The sequence below is a fragment of the Triticum dicoccoides genome, chromosome 2A, assembly GCF_002162155.2.
Source record: "Triticum dicoccoides isolate Atlit2015 ecotype Zavitan chromosome 2A, WEW_v2.0, whole genome shotgun sequence".
NCBI lineage: Eukaryota > Viridiplantae > Streptophyta > Magnoliopsida > Poales > Poaceae > Triticum > Triticum dicoccoides.
In genome coordinates, this window is record NC_041382.1 from 463,657,812 (window position 1) to 463,669,666 (window position 11,855).

Genomic DNA, 11,855 nt, shown 5'->3' on the forward strand with positions numbered 1-11,855 from the left:
AGAATCGATGAACTTTTTTCAAATCCGATGAACTCTTTTGAAAAAGATGGATGAACTTTTTCTAAATTTGATGAACTTTTTTCAAATCGATGGCTTTTCTTTCAAATTCGATGAACTTTTTTTAAACATCAATGAACTATTTTTTAAAATTCATAAGCTTTTTTCAAAATTTGATGAACTCTTTTTGTTTAAAAAATCAACTTTTCCAAAAAAATCAAATAATTCACAAATCTAATAAATAGAGCGCATACATTGGTTCTTAAAACTTTCGCGGCCATTGTAGTCGTGGTGCTTACCGGCTGTAGTGGTTAAGAAAATTGTTCTTGTGTTGTGCCTGCAAGGCGCGAGTTCCAGTCCTTGTAGCCACACTTTTTTGCGTGATTTTTTCATGAGGCATTTTTCCTTCTACTGCACGTGGTGGGCTGGCCCATGAGGTGCGGTGCGTGGGCGCCAGCTACCTGTTCGGGCGCTTAAGGCGCCAAACAGGAGCTCTCCAAATTCTAAAAATAATAGAGCACTCCACAAATAGACGGAGAGAGATTGAATGTGTTTTCCTTATGGGCCAAACGGGTGTATTGAGCCCATTTAGACAGCCATAGGACTCTACACAAACCCTAAAATTACGCGTGCTCTGATCCTTTCTCAAAAAAAAAAAAAAACGCGTGCTCTGATCATTCCCCCTCCCCAACTCCACACTACGCCGCCGCCAACCACCTCTCCACATCCTCCATGCCGGACAGCCTAGGTCGGACAGGAGATGGACAAGCTGTTGGCGCAGATGCTGGGGAGCATCTTCCTCTGCCTCCCCGACCCAGCTGACCTCGGCCGCACCTCGGTCGCCTGCAAGTCCTTCCGCGACCTCATCGCTGACAGCTACTTCCGCCGGCAACATCGCAAACGCCACACCTCGCCCCTCCTGGGCTTTGTCGGCAAATTCGGCGACTTCCACCGCGCCATCTCGCCGCACCCCTCCGCGCTGGCAGCCAAGACCGTCGACAACGCCTGCGACTTCTCCTTCTCCTTCCTCCCTAGGACGGAGAGCATCATCTATGGTGTCGTGGATATCCGCGAGGGTCGCGTCATCCTCGCCACAGTGAATGAGGTGTTTGGTGAGGATTACGTGGTGTGTGACCCCTTGCACCGCACGTATGTGGTTCTCCCCAAACTCCACGACGCTGCGACATCCAAAAGAAACATTTTCTTAGCCCCACCGATGCCGGAAACTGTTGCTGACAAGGATGGGCAGACAACCTTCAGAGTGATTAGGATGGCGCCGAGAGGAGACCATTTTGATACCCATGTCTTCTCTTCCTGGACTTGTCAGTGCGAAGCGTCCTGTTGGCTCCCGTTTGTTTACTCTGCCAGGGATGGTTAACCACTGCCGTGCACAATATGCTCACGGCCGCTTCTACTTCGTATCTAATATCAATAGATGGGAAACGCTGGTTCTTGACCCCATGACAATGGAGTTTTCTACTATTGATGGCCCTCCCATGGACAGAGTTTGTGATGAAGACATATGTATCGTGGAGGCAGATGAAGGCAGTCTCGGGATGTTTCTAACGTACCAAGACTATGACAGAAGCATGATCATTTATTGGCAAAGTGAAGGTGATATTTCCGGACCATGGCGCGAAGAGAAAAGAATTGTTGTAGGTGACATGTGTAGAGTTTTTTCTTCCGAAGGGAGACATGTATTTGGACATGATACTATTGCATGTTTCTCATTGGATGCCAAAGCATTGGAGCTCGAGAGGGTATGTTACATGATTCTGGATGAGGCGTACCCATATAGCAATCTTCCACTACCGTACGCATTACCCACCGTAGCATCAGGTCAGCTTCATAGTAATTCATACTAGTAAGCTTCATAATGTATCCTAGTTACCTCCTTTCCGTTCTTGTCTAAAGACTTCCTGTTTGTTCTTTGTTCCAGGCCCCAAAGAGACGCAGCAGACCAGAACGATTGCTGAGGAGATGGAGGACGCTCAGGAGATGGAGGATGACGAGTACCTGTTCTAGGACCTTGAAGTGGATTTTCAGTTACTAGAAGAGGAGAATGACAACGATGACGACTTCTTGTCAGAGCCTACAGTGACTTTTGAGTTAACAGCCGAGGAGACGCATAAGCAGGTGGCTGCAGCCATTGGACACTCGAATGTCTGGAACTCGCACCCCAAGAACTACGGCCCCGGATCCAGGGTTTGGTAATAATCCCCTCTCTCTAGCACCTACATACCGTGCCCTGTCTTAGATTGGTAGCAAGAGGCGGTTTCTCTATGTACGTGTAGATCCGCGGCGCAAGCTGGTCGCTTAGCTTGTGTTTGAGATTCAAGATTTACGTGCCTTGTATTATTTGCTGAGTTTGTGACGGGTTGCGGCTTGGGTTTTTGTTGTTGCAGCCGTGTCTGTGGCAACTCACATGGCCTGATCCGCAAGTACGGGCTAATGTGCTGCAGGCAGTGTTTCCGCAGCAACGCCAAGGACATTGGCTTCATCAAGGTATGCGGTAGCCACACCGTTGGTCGATTTCCTGAATCCCATGCCTGAATTTTATATCATCCGAGTGATAGTTTATGTCACTCCATGCTTTCTTTGCAATGTTACATGATTTGTCAACAAGGCTTCTCTGTATGGTGAACTAGTTTAATTTGTTGTAGACCACCAGCAGGTAAGGTAGCATGGACTATTACGTAATGTTTGATATGGCATGTTAGATTCACTTGTTGGATAGATGCGTGTGCTGCTCCCCTCCTGCTCCAATAATCTTCCTGGTCAACTTTCGCAATCATCACCTCATGTTCTGCCTTATAATATTGTCATCTCTTTGATCTAAACTCATGAATCATTAAACACCATAAGTCATCTTAGGACCGTTGCTGCAACTATCTTCATGACTTTGGTACAAAGCTCTATTTTGTTGTTCCCACATACATGGAATGCATTGCAATAGTATGTATATCCATTAAGTAGGTATATATACATATCCTGAGTAACTGTAATGTACTGGAGTATGTAGATGATTGAACATTGGAAGGATATTTCTGATTAATTGTAGGTTTTATGCTTGAATTCATAGGTTTGGGTAAATTATGTTTCTGTTCTGATGCATTTGTTTTTACTGTACATCTCTTTTATTTCCGAATACCTGAATGTTCGTGTTGTGCACAGATTAATTTTAGATTACTGAATGTACACTCTTGTTTCGCAGTACCGTTAAGATTGGAAACCTCAAAAGGAAGCATGGAGTAGGATGTCATCGTCAAAGTGTGTTGATTCATAAGGACTATCTGTATTATATATTATGTAATGAACTAAATGTTTGAATCAGAGTAACAAACCTTTGAAACTGTGCTGCCGACTTCTGCTTGAGCATGTGAATCAGATAATTCTGTTGCTATTGTGTCCCGTTATGTTTTTTTGTTTTGTTTGTGAAATCTGATTACACTTTGATTTGATGCTACATTTGCACTCAACAGGTTCATATCCATGCTTTTGTCTATTGTTCCTGAAACAGTATCACCTCAACTTTGCTTGTTGTCCTAATTTTGTATGATCTTCTACTGAATTATGTTAATGGCCTGCCATGATTGTTTATGATTTAACAGACTCGTGTCCTGTTAAGTCTTTAGATTGAACATGAGCTGTAGTGTTTTTTATCAAGCTAGGTAATATGTTTGTGACCTAAGCCGAGCTTTACATTATATTTTTGTGCCAGATGTTCTCTCTAATGTATTTTTTGTCCGCATGGAAGGAAGAGATCACGTGTTCATTCGAGCGATCGAACACGCGATCTCTTCCTTCCGAGTGAAGTACACTAACAATGATTGTTTTAAAAAATTGATGAACTTTTTTCAAATTTGATTAACTTTTTTTCAAAATCAATGAACTTTTTTAATATTTTGGTGATTTTTTTAAAAGTCGATGATTTTTTTCTTTCACAACTGATGAACTTTTTTCAAATTCGATGAACTTTTTTTAGAATCGATGAACTTTCTTCAAATTTGTTTTTTTTCAAAATCAATGAAGTTTTTTCCCCAAATTCATGAACTTCTTTTTTGAAGTTTTTGACCTTTCTTTCAAAATCCCTAAACAGTTTTGAATTCACAAACTTCTTTGTTTTTGCAAATTATTTTGTTCTTTTTCCTGAAACTCGCAAACTTCTTCTCAAATTTGAAAAAAGTAGTAGATCTATGATTAATTTTTTCTTCCAAAAGTCAAAGGGCAAACTGGTGTACCATTGAGATGCATGCGAGTCCCGACTCAAAAAGAAAGATATGTGCGAGCGAGCGGATGGACGAGCGACCGAGCGAGCGCTGATTTCTCGTTTTTCTGGCCCGGCCTGCTATATCTCTCCTTTCGAGTGTGGGGATGGCTAACTGGTGCTGAGAGCGCCAATTGGGAGCACCATCATGATCCTCTTCTTGTTCAGGATCTTCTCGAAGGAATGGGACATGAAAGTGGGCTTGGACCAGTTACGTGAATAGGCAACATCGAACATATAAACCCTGCTACCCTACCCGCCGTTCTGGAGGCTTTGCATCGTGAGGTGATTTTGCTTCGTCCGATCTGCCTCGCTGGCGTGCTTCTACCCCGCTGTTGAAAATCCAGCCACCCATTCATCTACACGTCATACTTTCATGTGCCGCTGGATGACGGGCGGTCCTCCTTTTCTTGTGGGTCCAGTTTTACAGCGTGTCTCGCGCTTATCCTGTGTGCGAAAAGATGAGCTCCGCAGCGAGCGTGGGGTTCTCACGGTGAAACCCTAGACCAACCGCCCGCCCCTTCGAGCCACCAATCACTCGCCCCTCGAGCCCTGCATCCCCTCTTCCCATTCTCTCCATCACCCCTACGCTGCCTCCTCCTCTCCTCATCTCCTCCTCTGCAACAGCGTGTGGTCGCCGCCGTCGCTCATCTCTTTCGTCGCGCCCTTTATCCTCCATGGCTCCTCTCCTGCGTCCATCCTAGCGGTGGCGACCTACAGGCGAAGGGCGGCGGCGGCGTTAGATTCGAGCTGGAGTCATCTCCCGCGTCCGGAGCTTGTGGTCGGCCAAAGTCCTCTCCCGTGTCCGTCCCGGCGGGGCCCGCGACCTGCACCTAAAGGGTGACGACAGCTAGAAGAGAGAGAAGAGGAAGGGGACGAGGGAGAAAGAGATAGGAAAGAGGAGACTAAAGCTTTTCCCCCCAATCCCCTCACAGTCGCCGCCCCGAGCTCCTCTTTCCCTCCACTTCCCCGACGCCACCACTTGTGCTCGGCAGAAGGAGTGGCTGCAGTGATGGCAGATGCACAAGGAGGTGGAGGAGGAGGAGGAAGAGGAGGCCGTGGTCATGGCGGCGCGACGGATATCGTGTCCGGGCGGCGCGGTTGGTTGAGTCGGAGGTGCTAGCGCGCGGGGTCGTAGTCGAGCTGGGCGTGAGGAGAGGGAGGAGAGGGATGGGAAGAATGGGAGGCGCAAGGACGGCGGCGGTCGCCATCTCATTCCCCATCTCTTCTCGTCGCATGTCCCCCGTGAGTTCCTCTTTCTAATCCCCTTCCTCTCCACAAGTTATCTTTTTTTTTATTTTATGAAATCTGTATGTTCGCTCATTGGGCGGCCAGGGATGCTAGAGATGGAGGCCTCGGCAGGAGGAGCTCGAGCCGAGGAGCGCGCCCTCGATCCGGACTCAGCAGGAGAAGGGGAGCAGCAGCCGCGTCGGCCTCATCGCAATGCGTGCAGCAAGCTGAAGACGCGGCAAGAGCGGTGGTCAAGACCGCGGTCACGGCTTCGGGGTACCACAGTCGCGGCTTCAGGGCTGCGCACACGTCGAGCAATGGCGAGGGCATCTCATGTCGCACACCGAGGTGAGCTTCACCAAATCTCTCTCTCTCTCAATCAATGATCGCTTCATTCCGTCTCCTCCCCTTTTTTCCTCTTCTCAGACAACAACAGATGACAAGTTGCAATGCCCCATCTTCAGCTTGCAGGTTGCTGATTTTGGTCTTCTCCTCTTGCTGGTTTGCTTTGATTAGTAGAACAAGTTGCACAACATGTGTTTGTGAAAGTGCTTCTCACAGATGAAACCTTTTTTATGCCTAGACCTGCCTTCTTTCTTAGGAGCATATGCTTGCTAAGACATTGTGGTCTAAATTTCATAAATAAGGCCGTGCATTTTTTTGCTTGGGTCCATTTCAATATCTGGAACATGTGTTCCTTGTGTATGCACACAATTAGTCTTGAATCTCTACCAACAGAACATATGTTCTTTTGCTAGAATGTGTTCTTTTATTATAAATCAAGGTCAACTTTTATAACCCTACACTGATTTTGTTTTAACTTGCAATCCGCAGCCTCGCAAATAATATGTAGGTGTTAGTGTGCTCTTATCTGGTTTGTAGAAATGTTTTAATTGTTGCATTTGAATTCATGTTTTCTGTTATGGATTATTTACATGTTCAATAAGCTTAGTAATTTCTAATAAATATATATATGGAAACACCACAATTTCAGTTTTCTTTATTCGACGGTATGAACAACAGTTTTCAGTTTCATGCATGTCACAACACAGGTCAATGGACATTCAGGAAATATGTGATCAGCTTTCAACAGGTCCTGCATCGTCTACTAATAATCTATCTCGACAACCTTCTCAGGTTAATTCTCAATCTATAACCACCAAAACATGCAGTTCTTTACCTTCGCTGAATAGACAAAGGCAATGGCCACCCTTTTGAGTATTGTTGTTCTTAAAGAATTAATCCAGCAGCAAAAGAAACAATTGAAATGACATGCACTAAAATGACCGTTACATAAATCAAGGATTATGACATGCATTTCAGCAAGCAATTATTGAACATATAAGAAACTATTTTGTTATGTTGGGAGGTGATCACATAAAAGGCATGTCATTACCTATACCATAGAAATTTGGGAATGCATGATACATGTTGATATCCCTAGACCTGCCACTGTTGTATTCTTCTCCTTCCATGTCACCTTCGCTTGCTTGTAGCAATTCTGTGCAACTCTTACATGTATAACCCTCTATCTTTTTCTTTATTCTCTAATCATCATGCATGTCCTCAAGTAATTGCTTGATCCACTGGTTGTTTATATTGTGGAAAGAAAAATCCATCTGATTATATTTAATATTCTAATGTCCTTCATTACCCAGGTGTTATCTAACAAGGTAAAATATTCTCCGAATGAGAATGGCCAACAGAATGATAGTCTTAGCACTAAAGCACCGCATCGGGATAAGGCTGGGGTTGAGGAGTAAGTTTTCTCTTGTCAACCTGTCACACGGTTATCTCTATTCCCTGCATCTAGGACTGCTACTAGAACATGTCGTTCCAAGTTACAACAATGATCTTTCTACTCATGAGTAGTCCTTCTTTATGCTGATGAATTTTGATGCATACTGTGCACAGACAATAAGGCCTCCTCGGGCATTAAGAAAGTACAATCAGGTAGCAATGGAAGTGATCCGTTAAAAAACAAGTAATATCTCTGAATTATTGCACTAGAATGCATGCATAGTAAATACCATGACCTTACAAATTTACATTTGGTCCCTTCTCCTTTTCTTAGGAACTTGGAAGAAGCTATACATATGCAAATAGAGGTTCAGACACAGCTCCATGAACAGCTATAGGTGCCTTCTCTGTTCCTGTTTTCAAGCTCTAATTGGATGGTGTTGTTGTCGGCGTATATTTTCTATAGTAGGAGCATTCTTTTTCTAGCTTCACAATAATTACTGCCCTTTTGTGTGGATATGAACCCAAATCCATATTTAAATGGGTGCTAAATGTTTTTGCGGCATTGTGGACTTTCTAATCTGGTCATATGTAGTTAGTGTACAGTCTGGTCCTTTTTCTATAGTGTGAGATGTACATATAATGTTCTATTGTATGTGAGGCCCATGAGGCCCAGGCCCATGTCAGCCAAGTGACCATTGACCTAGAAGGAGAGTGCTCCCGTTCAGTCCAGCAGAGCCGCCACACACCAGCTCGGTTGTTCGAAGGTACTTCCATCTCCCAATCCTACATGGTATCAGAGGCCGGTGATGGCGGGGCCTGGCGGGAAGGCCGGCGGACCTAGGCGGCGGTGGAGCTCACCTGGGCGGCGAAGCTCTTCCCTTTTGCTGCTGTGCGGAGTCTGGCGGGAGCTGCGGGGCGGCTGCGCGTGAGCTGTGCGTGCGCAACGCAGAAAGGAGGCGGCCGCGAGCGACTGTGGAGGAGGAAGGAGGAGGCGGCAGCGGGAGCTGCGTGGCCAGCGGAGGCGGAGCTAGGAGGAGTGCGGCGGCACTGCTCGCTCTCGAGGAAAGACGGCTGTGCGTGGCTGCGTGCGCACGTGCGAGGAGGCGGTGCTGCTGGCTACTGAGCTCTTGAGGCTTGGCAGAGGAAGATGAAGTGGGTGCTATGGTACTGCTGGGTGAGTTGGTGCTGCTTGGCAAAGGAAGCAGAGGTGTTGCTGGGTGCAGTGGTGCTAGACCTGCTACTGCTGGATGCTGTACTATTGATTCTGCTGAGAGTTGCTGCTGAGATGAGCTGTTTCGGGTGTGTTTAGAGAAGGTGTAGCTACTGCTGCTTAGTTTGCTGCTGAGTGTACTGTTGAGTTGCTGGAGTGAGTGATCCTGCTGTGTTCTGCGGCTGCTATTGAAAGAGAGAGCTGTGTGTTGCTATTGTGTGCTTGGTGCTGTGCCGCTGGTGGTGCACAGCTGTGGTTGTGTTGCTACTGATTGGAAAAGGAAGGAGCTGTTGTGGGCTGCTGCTGCTGTGCGCTGAGGAGAGGGAGGAAGATGACAGGTGGTGAGGTCAGGGTCATGGAGTCAGTGCGGTCGGATGATGGAAGTTCGTGTGGTGCAGAGGATGGAGGAGGAAGGCACGTAGGAGATGAAGTGCTGAGAGGAGGCGGAGATGTAGCTGGGTGTGCCTCAGCAAGCAGAGACTTGGAGGATGCCCTGCTCACCGCCATGCAGGAGGAAGCTGTGTTGCGTGCACGTCTGGCCTCCGCCGAAGCGGCATTTGATGCTGCACGGGCAAGGGTGGCTCGCATGAGGAACACGGAGGTCATCGAGGAGAGGACACGTTCGGCCTTTTTTATCTGTACCAATGGAGATGGCACTGAAAATGCCGCAATTGCTGCTCATAGGACTGATCCGGAGTGGATTCTAGACACTGGTGCTTCGCAATATGTTGCAGGTGACTTCAGTGAGTTTGAGTCATATGATGAGCTCACTCCCTCTCAAAGTAACATGATACATACTGCTGACGGGACATCGCAGCCTATTAAGGGCATGGGGACAATTCAATGTACACTTGATATTAAGTTATCTTCAGTCCTACATGTGCCATCTTTTCCGATCAATATGTTGTCTTTTAGTGCTCTAATTGACCAGGTAGATTGTAGGATAACAGTTGACAGAAAAATGTGCTTGATTGTGGACGGGCTGACTGGAAGGAGGATTAGGACTGGAATAAGGCGTAAGGGGCTGTGGTACATGGACCGTGAGGGGCTTGATCAGACGGGCAGCCCAGTATTTGCGGCAATTGTGGAAGAAAGAGAGTATGTGGCGATGAAACATCACTGCAGAATGGGGCATGTATCCTTTGATAAAATGTTCAAGTTGTTTCCAGATGTAATGCATGGAGTCGATAAGAACAAGCTGAAATGTGATGCGTGTGAGTTTGCAAAACACACGAGGACGTCTTATGTAAGGGACATAGAAGTATATCCCCATTCATGCTTCTTCACTCGGATGTGTGGACAAGTCCGATGGTGTCGGTTAGTGGTGCAAAGTATTTTGTGACCTTTATTGACTGCCACTCACGTATGACGTGGATATATTTGATGCGTCACAAGGATGAAACTTTCCAATGCTTCAAGACTTTCTATGCCTATGTGAAAAATCACTTCAATCTTCAGGTACAAGTGATAAGAAGTGATAATGGCACTGAGTATGTGAACAAAGTGTTTGGGACTTTCTTATCAGAGCACGGGATTTTGCATCAAACCTCATGTCCGTATACTCCCCCTCTGAATGGGGGTGGCAGAAAGGAAGAATCGCCATATTCTGGAGGTTGCTCGATCACCGATGTTTACTATGAATGTGCCGAAATTCTTGTGGGGTGAAGTTGTGATGGCTGCAACACACCTAATCAATCGCACATCATCGAGAGTACTAGGTATGAACTCACCTTCTGAGTTACTTCTGGGAAAGAATGATTTTGTGGTTCCTCCCAAGTTGTTCGGTTGTGTCTGCTTTGTCAGGGATCACAGGCCATCTGTGGGCAAATTGGATCCACTGGCCGTCAAGTGTATCTTCACTGGGTACTCTTCTGGGCAGCGCGGCTAGAAGTGTTGGAGTCCTTCTGAACGGAGGACCTTTGTGAGCATGGATGTCACCTTCAGGGAATCCGACCCATTTTATGGTGAGAAAACCGATCTTGGTGGATCATTTGAAAGTCTTGACCATACCCGGTCTACTATGATAGGTCAAGAGGGGGAGAGTGGTGGTGATGGTGCCAATTCTGGTGTCGATTTAGTGCTGCAGCAATCAATCGAGGGTGATATTTCGGTAGTACAGCGAAGAAAGCAGCAGCCCCAGGAAATGATAACACCACAGAGTGAAGGTCCGATTGTGACTGAGGGGGTGCCGAGTCAGGCAGGCGGTGCTCCCACCCAGATCGGTTGTGTACCGAGGTGGATGGCAGAGCAAGAGGAGCAGCTAAACGTGTATTCACGGAAGCAAGGTGATGCTTCTCATAGGTGGCAGAAGGTGAATGAGGAGCGTAATCCTCAAGTATATTCAAGACGACAGCATCATGTTCAGGGGGAGCAGCAAGGCAGGAATGCAAGCTCATCTGACACAGAGGACTTGCCAATTGCGTTGAGAAAAGGTACTCGAGCAAAAGCAGGGATACCAGAGCCAAAGCATGGGTTCGATGCCAATGATATTGGGAATTATGTTTTGTATGAAGCATTATCTCTAGCCCACAAAGCATTTGTTGCTTCTCTTCAGCTGGTGTCTCTTCCAACTTACTGGAAGGCAGCAAAAGTGGATTCGTAGTGGCAAGCAGCTATGATAGAGGAGCTGGAGGCAAGTAAGAACAAGACATGGGTATTAACACCTCTTCCAAGAGGAAAGAAGGCAGTCGGCTGCAAGTGGGTATACATTGTGAAGCAGAATGCAGAAGGGAAGATTGAAAGATACAAAGCAAGGCTTGTGGCAAGGGGGTATAGCCAGACCTACGGCATTGACTATGATGAGACCTTTGCTCCAGTAGCAAAGATCTATGTGGATCCTGATCTCCTGTGCAGCGGATTTTGGGTGGTCCTTACATCAACTTGATGTGAAGAATGCTTTCTTGCATGGGGACTTGAAGGAGGAGGTCTACATGGAGATCCCACCGGGGTTCTCTACGTCTGAGACGGTTGGCAAGGTATGCAGGTTAAAGAAATCTCTTTATGGCCTGAAACAGTCTCTGAGAGCATGGTTCGACAAGTTCAGACGTGATGTATGTAGTATGGGGTATGGGCAGTGTAACGGTGATCATACACTGTTCTACAGACATAAAGAAGGAAAAATCACTATACTTGTAGTATATGTGGGTGATATTATTATCACAGGGGATGATAAAGAAGAAATAACAAGACTGAAAGTCGCCAGGTCTGCCAATAGGAGAAATGACAACGTATGGGTAAGGCCTTTGAAGTCAAAATATCTGGGCCAACTCAAATACTTTCTGGGCATAGAAGTGGCCAGGTCTGCCAATAGGATTGCGCTATCTCAAAGGAAGTATACTTTAGATCTCCTAAGCGATGTAGGAATGCTAGGATGTCGGGCAGCCCGAACCCCAATTGATCAAAACCACA

At 46.4% G+C, this 11,855-nt stretch overlaps 1 long non-coding RNA gene across 1 annotated transcript; it reads left to right on the top strand.

Annotated features, from left to right (window-relative positions):
* Positions 1-619: 619 nt before the first annotated feature.
* LOC119359462 lies at positions 620-3,222 on the top strand. The gene is made up of 4 exons (XR_005172548.1): positions 620-1,836; positions 1,937-2,207; positions 2,403-2,502; positions 3,212-3,222. It is a non-coding gene; the product is annotated as an uncharacterized LOC119359462 (long non-coding RNA).
* The last annotated feature ends 8,633 nt before the right edge of the window (positions 3,223-11,855 follow it).